Source organism: Cyprinodon tularosa, unplaced genomic scaffold, assembly GCF_016077235.1.
Source record: "Cyprinodon tularosa strain WSP-4 unplaced genomic scaffold, ASM1607723v1 ctg5, whole genome shotgun sequence".
Lineage (NCBI taxonomy): Eukaryota > Metazoa > Chordata > Actinopteri > Cyprinodontiformes > Cyprinodontidae > Cyprinodon > Cyprinodon tularosa.
This window is the reverse complement of record NW_024039229.1, coordinates 763,875-778,550: the sequence shown is the minus strand read 5'-3', so window position 1 is coordinate 778,550 and position 14,676 is coordinate 763,875. Positions and strand designations below refer to the sequence as shown.

The window sequence follows — 14,676 nt, the reverse complement described above, 5'->3', positions numbered from 1 at the left end:
CTGAAACCGTAGCTCACCACATATATGCGGCTGGATGTGCACTTGCTCAGAAAAAGTTAGCTAATGGGCAGGCACGCAGGACGGCCTTAGATAACCATATCACCAGAATGATTGACAATTAGTCAATCACTCTCCGGTTGAGTGGACGCTGGCGTGATTTCTGGCGCCGCTACTCTCCGACAGCTGTGCTCTACAATTTTTGCGAATAATTTCATGGACTAAATGAACAATCCTCCACAACCCAACGCTTGGAGCTACTCTGAAACTTTGTTACGGATACTCTTCATGCTTCGTCAAGTTTCGGCAAAAGTGTAATCTTACCTGCCTCTCTATCCAGCCCTTCGACCCCCCGGACCAGCTGCTGCTACAAATGATGTGGCCTCCACAGATTTTCACCTGGACCGTAATAATCCTGATCTTCATGTTGCCTCTTCTCCGTCCTGGATTTGGTCTAATCCAGTACACCGCAATAGAGCTCCTCGGCATCCGCTCACTTCTGACTGAACCTCCGCCAGCATCTTTAAACTTCTACCCTGATATTGCTCTCCTACCCCGCCGGAAATACACACACCGCGGATCTCGCCGACTCTTCCATCCCAGCGACTTCAAACCTGTTAAATCCTACTGGTCCTCAACTCGCCGCTCTCAACGTAAATCCCATCGGACTGTGAACCACAGCGTGCTAGCCAGCCCAGCTAGGTCGGCTAAGCCTCCAGTCAAACTCCAAAACATCACCCTCAACTTCGGTCTCCTCAATATCCGCTCGCTTACAAACAAGGGTCATCTCGTCCAAGACATCCTTGTTGACCGTGAACTGGACTTTCTGATTCTAACGGAAACTTGGCAACAGCCTAATAACTTTTCACAACTAAATGACTCCACTCCACCCGGGTTTGTTTACCTTTGCCAGCCCCGCGTGACGCGCCGAGGAGGCGGTCTCGCGGTACTCTACAACGAGAAATGGAAGGTGGTTCCCGTCACTGTGCCTTCCTACAACTCATTTGAATGCCTGTCCTGTACACTCTCTGGCCCTACACCTACCATTGTTGCGGCCGTCTATCGCCCCCCCAAGCCACATAGTGACTTTTTAAATGAACTAACAGATCTTCTAACCCTCCTCTCCTCTCTCTCACCCAATGTAATATTGGTGGGGGATTTTAATATTCACATGGACAATTTTAACCTTCCCCTCGCCAGAGATTTCCTATCTTGTCTGGACAATTTTGGTTTTGATCAGTTTTCCAATTTTCCAACTCATTCTAAAGGTCATACTCTTGACCTAATTTGTTGCTCTGGTCTTACCCCCTCTAACTGTTCAGCTGAGGATCTTCACATATCTGATCATTTCCTCCTTCTATTCAGCATTTCCCCTCGTCTCTTCACAGCAAAGACCCCACGGCTCCTTTCATACCGGAACATTAAGAACATTAACTTGGACACTCTCTCTTCACACATCCTAAGAACTTTAATCCTGGATTCTTCTTCCTCACCGGATGAACTGACATCTTAATACAATAACTGCTTAAATGATATTTTGAACCTCCTTGCCCCAACAAAATCCCGGACTGTCACCTTTTCCCACTCCGCCCCCTGGTTTACCCCTGAACTCCGGACCATGAAGGCTAAGTGCCGTCAACTTGAAAGACTTAAAAAGAAAACCGGTTTAACAATTCACAGTGAAATGTATATAACTCAGATAACTCAATATAAAGAACTAATCACTAAAACTAAATCCACTTACTATTCCAACCTGATCTCCTCACACGAAAGTAATTCTCGGACTCTGTTTTTGGTGTTTAACAATATTTTCAAATCCCCAGCTTCTCTTCCTCCCCACCTATGCTCAACCGACGCCTGCAATTCGATTATGCAGTTTTTCAATGATAAAATCAAAATAATTCACCAGTGCCTGTCTCCTATCCTGTCACCCCCTTCCCCTATAACCCCTTCACCCTGCCAGCTTTTTTGCAGCTTTTATCTCCCTACCCTCTCCGATATTTCTGATTTTATCAACAAATCTAAATCTTCCACCTGCCCACTTGATCCCATCCCGTCTGCCCTGGTTAAATCCTGCCTTCACGCTCTCCTCCCCTTCATAACTGCCATCATCCACTCCTCTCTTGGTTCTGGAATTGTTCCATCTCTTTTCAAAACTGCTATTATCACTCCTATTGTGAAGAAACCTGGACTAGATCCCAACAATTACAATAATCTCAGGCCAATTTCAAATTTACCTTTTATTTCAAAAATATTGGAAAAAACAGTCGCTTCTCAACTTCATTCTCACTTAACTCACAACAACCTTTATGAACAGTTCCAGTCTGGCTTCCGTCCCCGTCATAGCACTGAAACCGCCCTCTTAAAAATAATCAATGATCTTTTAATAGCAGGTGACTCTGGTCTAATTTCCATTCTCATTCTTCTTGATCTAAGTGCAGCCTTCGACACAGTTTCACACTCTACCCTACTCCATCGACTTTATACAATTGGCATCACTCACACTCCCCTAGCCTGGTTTCAATCCTATCTTTCTGGCCGCACTCAGTTTGTTCAGATTAAGTCATATCGTTCCAACTCCTCTCCAGTTACCACCGGTGTTCCCCAAGGCTCTGTTCTAGGACCCCTACTTTTTATCATCTACATTCTCCCCCTTGGCAATATCTTTAGGAAATTCAACATCAATTTTCACTGTTATGCGGATGACACCCAGCTCTATCTTTCCTGTAAACCAAACTCTTCACTCCCACCTCCTTCATTAATCTCCTGCTTAACCGAAATAAAATCCTGGTTCACCTCCAACTTTCTTAAACTGAATAATGACAAGACCGAAATCCTCTTAGTGGGAACAAAATCTACTTTATCCAAAGCTGACAGTTTCTCCCTTTCATTTGACAACTCCATAATTTCCCCCTCACCCCAGGTCAAGAGTCTGGGTGTCATCCTTGATAGTACCTTGTCCTTCTCCTCTCACATTAACAACCTTACCCGTTCCGCTTACTTTCACTTACGCAATATCAATCGCCTTCGCCCCTCTCTCTCCACTAGCTCCACCTGCACTCTTGTTCATAGTCTGGTCACTTCCCGCATTGATTACTGTAATTCTCTTCTTTTCGGTCTTCCTCAAAAATCCATTCACAGGCTTCAGTCAGTACAAAACTCAGCAGCTCGCATCATTTCTAGAACCCCTTCTTTTCATCACATCACCCCAGTCCTGCAGCAGCTCCACTGGCTACCTGTGAAGTATAGAATTCAGTTCAAAATCCTCCTACTTACTTTTAAAGTTATTCACAATCTCTCCCCTCCATACCTTTCTGATTTACTTCAAATTTCTACTCCCTCCCGCACTCTTAGATCTTCTTCTACCACTCACTTAGTTGTTCCTTCAGCCCGTCTTAAAACCATGGGGAGCAGAGCTTTTTCACGTTCTGCGCCCACACTCTGGAACTCTCTCCCCTCTGACATCTGCAAAACCGAGTCTTTACCCGTATTCAAAGCCAAACTCAAAACCCACATGTTCAAGATTGCCTTTTCATTATGATTTTATATTACTTTCCTCTGTGTAATTTGTGTTGTTTCTTTTAATTATGACGACTGCTTTTTACCATCTATTGTTTTTATATGTACAGTGACCTTGAGTGTTTTGAAAGGCGCTTGAAATAAAATGTATTATTATTATTATTATTAAAGGCCTACAGACTGTTTGGCCCCTACCTGTGCTTCAATGCATATACACTAGAGACACTTGAGCTTTGGCAATAGGGGCGACTTTGCTGTCAGCAAGCACAGCAGCCTCTCAGACACCTCCCCGATATGAATGCATTTAAAAATTCACATCTTCATTCGTACTTTCATTCATTTGGGTGTCCGGTCGCTCTAAGGTGGTGCCTTGTGTCTGTCTGCCTGAGTCGCCTGTGACCATTTGGAGCAGTGTCACCCAGTCCTTCACTGCTCTTTTGTGCAGAGCATTATGGGCTGTCTATTGTTTTCAGTAGTGGTAACAGCTATGTACCTCCAAATGACAAACTAGCTCACATAAAACCTCTCAACAAAAACACATACACTTCATCTTCATTCTTTGAAGAGGAAAACTGTCTTTTCACATGTAGCAAACCAACTTATCTATATAGCATGCCTGACATATTAGTTAGAAACAAAAAAGAAATGGTAAATTGCCTGCACTTATATAGCACTTTTACAAGTCAGAGCACTTGTCCAAAGCGCTTTACACTACATTCAGCTATTCAACCATTTACCAACCAACACTGATGGTGGCAAGCTCCATTGGCGCACTGGCGCCACCAGGAGACGACCATCACTAGGGAAGGCAGGTGAATTGTCTTGCCCAAGGACACAACAACACTGAAGGCTGAAGCCAGGGCTTGAACAGACAACCCTCTGGTTGCAGGGCAGACTCCTGCATCCAACACCACTGTTGCCCAGAAGACCAAACTTACCAGGAAAGAAAAAATAGAATAATTTGACACCAACTAGAATCGTAACATCTGAGAGGAAATGACAAAGTGTATAGGCCTAGAGATGGAATTCACAAGCTAAACAGCGACGGTGGTAGCTTGATGTTGTAGGGTCCTGTCTTTTGTAGGCTTCAGTGTAAATTGGTTGAATATAAATATAGGGGAGTGCTGTAAGGAATCCTGTTTAAGGCAGAAAAACTATGAGTAGGGTGAAGTCACACCTTCTTACAAGACATGAATATACAGATAGCTACAAGATTGTTTTTATTATTGTTGACATTTTCTTTTATGAAAGTCAAGATTATATTCACATGAAAAAAGTTTGAAAATGTGATATAAAAAGAAAAATTCTTTCTGAGAGAAAAACTCCATCAAAACAAAGAGATTCTAGGAATCCACAAATAAAAAAGAAAAGGAGAAAGGCATAATAACAAAACAGACAAGAGATAAAAAATCTGACATCAGCTATGTGTGAACTATATACAGGGCAAAACTACTACTGAGAACCACGCAACTACACATCCCATGGTTCCCATTGGGGGATCCACAGATGGCGTTCCCAGGTTTGTTTTGCTAGCATTGGGGGTGAGGTGGGTGGGAGTAGTTTTTCTGTGGAGGAGGCAATATGTCCCTCTGTCAGCAGAGAGAAGGTTGTGCCAGTTGGCAGGAAGCTAGGTGATATTTAAAGATGACATGAAATGGTAACAAGAAAAGAGGGCAAAAGGAGTCATAGAGGACAGGATGATGATCAGAGATGGAAAAAATTAGAAGAACAGCGCAGGTTAATGTAAAAAATAATCTGCACAAAAAAGAAGAATAAAAAAATGTCCATATAACAATGGATAGAAGATTAAATAAATAAAATTGAGATAGAATAAGTCTCTTGATAAATTCAGAGAGAGGCTGAAAACAGAGGATAAAAGTATCACAAAGAGAGACTGATAGATAACATATAAATATGAAAAGGATATTTACCCTAATCTCACTAGAAAGAACATATCTTTTATAAATATCCCATACCTGCTCCAATACATCTGGCTAGCCTCAGCATTTTGTTAACTTTCAGAAACAGAGAAGCTGCTTCATTCTCAAAACAGTATTTAGAGCCATGAAAGCTTTGAGAAACAAACACTCATCCTATAGAATGACAGCTGGGCTGATAACGATAATGAGCTTATGCAGCTGAATAAAGGAAAGGCACCCATAAACACTGAGGAGGCTGGGTATGTGAAAGACAGGATAATATGATGTGGAAAGGTGTTGACAGAGGAGAAAGATTTAAAGGACACTTCTTCACCCAAAGATTAAGGAAAGCCCTTGTTACACACATGCAGCATATCACACTCATTCATGTATTCTACAATACATGAACCACATTTGCAAATGCAATGTTATAGAGCTGCCATCTCAACTAAAAGAAAAACAATCTCCTGTTACTGTCCATGCTTTTTAAGGAAGTGTGAATGATGTTTATAAGGACATTTGGCTCTGACTGGCCTGTACATATGAATACAAATTGTCAGATTGGGGGAAGGCAGAGATGTGTTTTGCCAATTTAATGATGTTCCAAAGGTCAAGAGAAGCAAAAGTCCACAAACAAAATACAGAAAGCCAAAATCCAGGAGATGTCAAAAGAAACACACATGAGGGTAAAAGAAATGACGAGGAACCAGTCAACTGTAACTGACTAGGGGGGCTATAAATGGCAGGCTGAACAAAGACCAGGCTAATCAGCCGATTGGGAGCAGGTTTGGACAGAAGAATCTAGAAGGGAGCAAGCAAAAGGAGACTGACACAAGAGGGGAACAGAGGGTAAACAAGAAATACATAAGAAGTCCCATACAACTAGAATAACTAGAAATAAAACCAATGAAACCAATAAAACCAATGAAACTTAGCTTAAAGAGAACCAACGTAAAAAAAAAACTAATTAAAACATCAATCAATGCTAAAGTTTCTCTTTTTTTTTCATTTCATTTTTTTAATACAGATTTTGTGTTGTGTTATTCCTATAATCATAATTTTATTCCAATGGATGATTTTAAACTGTTAAGATAGTCAGGTTTAACAGACTCTAACAGAGGGATCTTGAAATACTTAGTTTTTTTCCCCCGAATCTACATACGCTTACTGGCTTGTTTTGTTTGTATGATGCAATTGCGGGAAAAAACTTGTGAAGGTGGACCTCCTAGAAGAGCGAGGTGCACGAGAATGCTGGGACCCTTTTTCCACCTGGATCCCCGCTCTTTTTTGCCCTCATGTCCCTTCATTTTCGCACAAACTTGCCCCCACTTCTTCACCGCCGTGGCCGTATCTAGACCCACAGCTAGTTCATGATTGTCCCTCTTGCATTGTGGTGTGGAATATAACGTAGCGCAGACCACGCTTCAATATTGAGTATAAATCAAAAATTTCTGCGTCAAGCTCACTGCCACACACTGCTGCGGGGAGTATAACCAACCCTTTAATTACATCCGAGCTCCAACTAGAGACTGCTCTGGTGCGAACCAACACAACTGACAAAGACCTCTGGATAGGCATCGAGACGCTCTCGTGATTCAATTCTACCTAAGCTTACACAGACCAGGATGGCCGAGTGGTTAAGGCGTTGGACTTAAGATCCAATGAGCAAATGCTCACGTGGGTTCAAACCCCACTCCTGGTAACCTCTTGTTTGGAGCCCAGTACTTGGCAACTGCACACCCAAACCCAGCAATCAAGCTTTGCTAATAAGCCCATATTAGATTTTGTTTGGACAGTGGCCGCCTATTTGTTAGGGCATTAAGCAATCCTGAGGTTCTGAGTTATATTCCCACTCCCACAGACTACAAACCTGAGTCTTTGAGCTCCCCAAGGGGATGGGTTAAATGCAGAGATAAATTTTTCCAATATGATCAATAAAGTTCAAATGTTATACAAAAAATCCTTCTAAAGAGTACTTGAAATGATTTAGTTTCATTTGCTCTGACCCAATGGGTAAGAAACAACTGAGCCAGCATCAGCATCTGTTGGCTTCTCTTATGAAAAAAGGTGTCAATATAATGTATTTGTACCAAATAATATGCATGAAAGTCGAGTTCAATGTTTTACATTTATAATTTAACTTGATTCTAAATATACATTTATATTGATATGATACAAAACTTGAGAGACAAAATAAAGGCAAGTAAGAAGAAACAACAAAACACACAAAAATCCTGGACATCCAGGGAAAGGATTTTTGTCAAAAAATTAGCAGTAAACAGACGGATAATCTAAATAATGGGAGTGATGGTTAGTGATTGGGAACAGGGGAGCTATCTAAGAATATAGAGCCAGAGGTAGAATGTGGAGGCTGAAATAAAAGAAGAAATAACAGCTGGAAACTGGAGCAGGAATTATGGAGATTATTAACCTTAGTGGTGAAAATGAAAAAAAAAAAAAAACAGATTTTAATGGAATCTTGCTCACTTCTTAAAAACAATAATATAATAATTATATTTCAAAGTTCAAGTTTGGATATATTTCTTCACAAAAGTTTCATGTTCTACATAACTGGCTAAAAATTATAAAAATAAAAAACAAAACACTGTTTAATCTTCATTTTTTCTGAAGTTAGGATAAAGTAGCCTGTCGGACAGAGGTGATATGTTTTAGTCTCTCTGTGTAAGATCTGAAAAGCTTCATGGCTCATTGAGCTCCGGTAGTGAAACTGACCCTGCCACTGGGAATGACTCAAATCATCAGTCAGCTGTTTCAAAAACTCCAGTTAGTGACTGATTCATTTTCCCTCACCTCACAGAGCAGTTGATGGGGATGTTACCTGATGCCTCATACAAGCACTCAACAGACCTGAAAACATCTTTTTAATGAAGCAGACAGATGTTTATTAAGTCTGCCCTTTGGTGTCCAGGGCATCTGCTAGTATCTGATCACTGGAGCTTATCATTTCTACTTCGGGTAAACAAAATATTGTGTCTCAGTGTATCTCCTTGTTCATATGTCCTTGTGATATAAGAATGTATTTCTATTTCTTAAGAAATAAAACAAATACTTATTTTATTTATTTTGAGTAAAATTTTTATTGAAGGTGTGTTTTTGCCATATAATTTTGTGTCTGAAAGAGTTCTGGGTGATTGTGACATAAATGCAGGAATGGAGCTCTTTATTAAGATTTTATGCAAGAACAATATAAATGCAGTGAAAAAAAAACAGATGGATGGAGAGAGCAAAGATCAAGTTAAAACCGGATTTTCTGAATTTTTCTGTTCTGAAATATTTGACATTTCAAACCTGTATAAAAGATATGTTTTGAAAGGGTTTCTACAGTAATGTTTATGTCCTTTAATATCTTCATTTTTTGTGATCTACTCAAAAACTTAAGACCAAATATTTTCGTTAGCAGAGGGGCAGACAACTGTATATATTGCATATTAATGAAAGATGAGTTTATTAAGATATAGAAAGGGGCTCTTTTACCCCTTCTATTACCTCCCCAGTATTGTTGGTATGTCCAAAACCCTAAGTTTTTAGGGGCATCTTAAAACCTCTGGCTTTAACACAGAGGCCAACTAGGAAAAAATAAAGTCAGACCTTTTTTTTGTGCAATTTTTTCAAAGCGAGACCAGGAGAACCTGTACTGAGATGGCTTCGGCACAAACATTTTCTTTTTTTTTTTATTGTAACAGCAATTAAAGGTCATTTTATATAAAGCAATAATTTATTGCTGGTCAAAAAGAATTTGCTGTCTAATTAGAAGATCTGTTATCATGCAGGAAATACGGCTACTTTGGCCTTTTTTGACCTGGATGGCAAAGAGCATTTGAAACGATGCAGAAATCTAAAAACCTATGAATATAAAATAAACATTTATTTACTATAAATACTATACGCAAAGCACGGGGAAAAAAAATGTAATCTGGAAGCTAAATAAGGTGCTTTATGTGTAAGTACAAGCCGTTTACCATTCATCGTTTTTAAACATTGTGAAATGCAGTAGATTTAAAAAACTAAAAGAAAACTATTAGTTTATGCAGGTCAATAGTAAATAATAGAAAGATTCAACGAAAAGATTGAATTATCAAGCAACACAAATTTTTGTTCTTTTAATAAAGGAATATTTAAACTACATGCTAGTATTTTCTATTTCAAATTTTTTTTTTTTTCAAACTAGATCTGTTACATGACGATGGCAAAGAAAATCCCACACAGATGGAGTTAAGGGAGTGGGGCAGGCTGTGTGATTGTCTTAGTTCGAGGCAGGTCCACTAAATACACTACTCAAAAAAATTAAAGGAACACTTTGTAATCAGAGTATAGCATCAAGTTAATTAAACATCTGGGATATTGATTTGGTCAGGTAAGTAGCAGAGGGGGTTGTTAATCAGTTTCAGCTGCTTTGGTGTAAATTACATTAACAACAGGTGCACTAGAGGGGCAACAATGAAACAACCATCAAAACAGGAATGGTTTTACAGGTGGAGGCCACTGACATTTTTTCTGACTCTTTTTCACCAGTTTTGCATTTGGCTAGGGTCACTGTCACTACTGTTAGCATGAGGTGTTACCTGGACCCTACAGAGGTTGCACAGGCAGTCCAACTCCTCCAGGGTGGAACATCAATACGTGCCATTGCCAGAAGGTTTGCTGCGTCTCCCAGCACAATCTCAAGAGCATGGAGGTGATTCCAGGGAACAGGCAGTTACCCAGGAGAGCTGGGCAGGGCCATAGAAGGTCTACAACCCATCAGCAAGCCCATTATCTGCTCCTTTGTGCAAGGAGGAGCAGGAGGAGCACTGCCAGACCCCTACAAAATGACCTCCAGCAGGCCACTGGTGTGAATGTCTCTGACCAAACAATCATAAACAGACTTCACGTGTGTGGCCTACGGGCCTAACGTCCTCTAGTGAGCCCTGAGCTCATTGCCCCACATCGTGGAGCTCGATTGGCATGTGCCACAGAACACCGGAATTGGCAAGTCCGCCACTGGCGCCCTGTGCTTTTCACAGATGAGTGTAGGTTCACCCTGAGCATATATGACAGACGTGAAAGGGCCTGGAGAAGCCATTGAGAACCTTATGCCGCCTGTAACATCGTTCAACATGACCGGTTTGGTGGTGGGTCAGTAATGGTCTGGGGAGGCATATCCATGGAGGGACGCAGAGACCTATACAGGCTAGACAACTGCACCCTGACTGGCATTAGGTATCGGGATGAAATCCTTGCACCCATTGTCAGACCCTATGCTGGTGCAGTGGGTCCTGGGTTCCTCCTAGTGCACGACAATGCCCGGCCTCATGTGGAGAGAGTATGCAGGTAGTTCCTGGAGGATGAAGGAATTGATACCATTGATTGGCCCTAGGGCTGAAACGATTCATCGAGTAACTCGAGTAACTCGATTACAAAAAATCCTCGAGGAAATTTATCTGCCTCGAAGCTTCGCTAAATTTATTGTATTGTAATAAGCAATGCTGTTAAATCCGCAGCACACTGGTCTAGCCGGAGGGTTTTTGTGTTGCACAACGCTACCACTTCCGTTAGCGCCTGGAGCGCTTGTGCTAAGTTTGTAGCTATGGAGAGAACCGGAGAAAGCTCAGAAGGAGAACCCCGAAAGCGACAAAAAATGTCTAAAGTTTGGGAACATTTTAGGCTAAACAGAAAGGACAACACAGCGCAATGCATCCACTGCAAAGCAGAATTGGCGTACCACAACAGCACGACATCAATGTTGCAGCATCTGAAGAGAAAACACCCGCTACATGCATCCAACTCGTACACGGTTGCCAACAGGTAACGTTTATGTTCTCTTTGCTAACTACGTTGTGTGATAATCTGCCATGTTATAGATGTAAATTGAGGCACATTATTTTGCTAACGTTACATCTAAACATAGCGGTTACTTAACCGGGTGTAGTGTAAATTGTATGTGAGGGTGGAACTGAAAGAAATTATGCAGGACTTAATGTAAGTTTGTTAATAAAAATACGCAGCAACAGATTACAGGCATAAGCTGAAAAGCATTTATTTATTGGTGTCTTTCCATCCTGAAAAGTTAGTCTTTTCTTCTCGCTACTGTAATGTATGAATTAGAAATTTTTGATTAATATTTTTTGTAGTAATTCTATATTTGTTTATACCTAAGCAATCAAGAATAAATAATAGCATCGTTTTAATAAAAATAGCAATGAACATTTTTGCATTTTATCATGACTAGTTAAGGCTGCAGAACTCTGTACAAACTCAAACCTTTACATTTAGACATTTTTATAAGCATATTTGTGAGCCTGCCACTTTATTATTTGAATATAATTTAATATCTTATAACTTTTCTTCAGGTTAAAGCAAACTACTGTTACAAGTAAACTTTCTAAACTACAAACATTTAACTGTTAGGGATGCTCAAAAAGGAGATATTGGACTGATCTGGACTAACTGGTGTTATTGCAGATTTGCCAATAGTTTATTTTATAATTTTTTTTTATCCGATTACTCGATTAATCGTAAGAATAATCAATAGATTACTCGATTACTAAAATATTCGTTTACAACACTCCTAATTGGCCCCCACGCTTGCCTGATCTAAATCCAATAGAACACGTCTGGGACATTATGTTTCGATATCCGATGCCGCCAGGTTGCACCTTAGACTGTCCAGGAGCTCAGTGATGCCCTGGTCCAGATCTGGGAGGAGATATTCCACAACGCCATCCGTCGTCTCATTAGGAGCATGCCCCGACGTTGTCTGGCATGCATACACGCACGTGGGGGCCATACAAATTACTGCATACCATTTTGAGTTGCTGCAATGAAATTTCAGCAAAATGGACTAGCCTGTGGCATCATTTTTACCACTTTTATTTTTGGGGTGTCTTTGAATTCAGCCCTCTGTAGGCTCATAATTTTCATTTCCATCTAATGATGTGGCATCCTTTTGTTCCTAACACATTACCTAGTCCATATCATAAAATAAAATAAATGCAAAAAATAAAATAAAGAGCATGATTTTTTTTTCCACATTGAGATCTGACGTGTTTTCAAAATGTTCCTTTAATGTTTTTGAGCAGTGTATGTTCTGCTTGAGCTTACTTCCAAAATTATTTAACTACCCCAAAGCAAATTTGATGTTTAACTTTTTTATGCAAATGTTTTTCACAACGTTAAGTCACAATACGACTTGTCTAACATAAAAAAAGCTGCTTTCCTTGCAATTTGGTGCCTAATATTACAATAACATTAAGTCATTTTTGTAAAATGTTAAACTATGAACGACCTCATGGTACCAAGAGGGGGGAATATCTTCAAACAGAAAAAGTAACATCGTTGATCACAGTTATGATATTTGGGATTTAAGTTAAATATCTCATTAAACATGTTTGTTTGTTTGTTTAGTTTGCACATTATTTCCTTGAATGAAAAGTTCTTTTCTGCAATAAGACTCCGAAAAAAGATCTGTTCCAGCCATTTGACCTATGACTGAACTCCTGCAGTGTGGAAACACACAAACAATGAAGCATCCTCCAACAGCTGAGTTATGAAACATTACTTTCAGCTCTAAACATCGGACGGCCTTCAGATTGTATCCAAAGTAATTAGAACATTTTCCATAAGCTCAGTGGGATAGTCTGTAACAAAAAATGTTGTGATAGAAATCTTGTTGCAATATTGGAAAATACCTCTATGTTTAAATCATATCAGTTTCAAATCTCTGACCAGAATGCTGCATTTTTATTTTCTTTTTTGTGCAGGTCTGGTAGGTCAATGTATGGTACATTTAGTAAACAAAAACAAACAAACAAAAATATGATATTTGCAGTTATAACAACAGTAAACCGAGGACAACCAAAGAGTGTTTCTAAATTATCTGGTCTCTCCTTAAATCCATTTTCTCCTCTCTGATGCACACGTTGTAGCACAATCACATCACCCTGCCTCATCCCTCCTTCTCCACCTCACCTCACTCTGTTTTCTCTTTTCCACGCACCACTGGGAGTGAAGCAGCTTTGCGCTGCTGTTCTCCAGACTCTGATGAGACTGTACAACATCGCTTAGGCGAGCTGCCTCCAGATGCGCTGCACTAATCTGCGCGCAGCGCATTCTTCTACTAACGCTGAGGGACCGGCGGCCGCCCGCAGGGCAGCGCGCATCTGTTCCCAACCCAGCAGGACCACACTTCTACCAAATTGCATTAAACCAAGAAGGCTTCCACAGCATATATGCAAACACAAACATGAATGAGCATAATTTCTACCTACAGTGGAGGAAGTCCTGACAGTAAGAGCTCAAATAAGAACCAGTAAGTGAGAGTCATTTTCAAAGAGATGAGAGAGGATGCTTAGGAAAATTAAAAATACATTTGTGCAATTAGGGCAGTGTCAGAAAAGAATAAGAAGATAATGAATATACTCACCCTGCAGATAAGGAGCTGGAGGTGCAGGCAGTGTGATGTGCGAACTGAGAAGCCAAACCAAATTTGCGCCCCCCACCCCCTTATCTCTCCCTTGCCCTACAGTATTGCTGCTCTCACACCCACTCTGCTTCTGACTCGTGTTTCCCCAAATCTCCCCTCCTCTCTTTTGCTCCTCCTCTCTCACTCCTCTGCCTTCTCCTTTACTTCGATGCTCTTTCAGCACTGCGGAGAATTGCTTGGATTGGCTTCACTAGTTTGGGTACAGGGAGGTGGGACTAGTGTGTCTCCCCTGCGTGTGTATGTGTGAAGGAACGGGGTGGGGTGGGGTGGTGGCGGTGGGGTTGCAGTGATGTAGGCTAGATGGAGAAGGAGGCTCACGCACACGCGCACGAAAAAAAGCTGCGTGCACAAGAGCGCGGTGCCTGCTGGAAATGAGGACACATCATGCACTCTGACAGCGTGACGGATTCAGACGCGTGGCAGCTATTAAGGTTAACTCAATAATGAACACACTAACATCTCTCTAATGTGAATGGGAACAAAAATAAAAAGGGGAAAATGTTTGGAAAGAGTTAATCAAGCTCAAATTAAAATATCAGCGGGGTAAGGTCTCATCATTTCCCAAACACTTTTCATCCACTTTTCCTGCCATAGAACATTGCAATGGCAATATTTTGCTGTGGGGCCACTTTTGATCTGTAGGAAAAAGCTGGTCAGAGTTGGTTGGAAGATTGCAGGAAGAAACCTGGACTAGTTTGCAAAATTTCAGAGTGTTACACCTGTCAGGAATCCAGTTTGTGTGGTCTGTTTTTGTATTTC

The 14,676-nt window shown here is 40.7% G+C and overlaps 1 protein-coding gene and 1 non-coding gene across 2 annotated transcripts in view; one reads left to right on the top strand and one right to left on the bottom strand.

Annotated features, from left to right (window-relative positions):
* The window catches only part of LOC119795017 (voltage-dependent calcium channel gamma-7 subunit-like), a 66,761-nt gene extending 52,696 nt beyond the window's left edge, over positions 1 to 14,065 (bottom strand). Inside the window, exon 1 of the mRNA XM_038302821.1 lies at positions 13,858 to 14,065. The gene's annotated coding sequence lies outside the window, so the exon portion shown is untranslated. The remainder of the gene's footprint in view (positions 1 to 13,857) is intronic.
* Positions 7,055 to 7,137, top strand: trnal-uaa. Its single transcript has one exon. It is a non-coding gene; the product is annotated as a tRNA-Leu (tRNA).
* Positions 14,066 to 14,676: the final 611 nt, after the last annotated feature.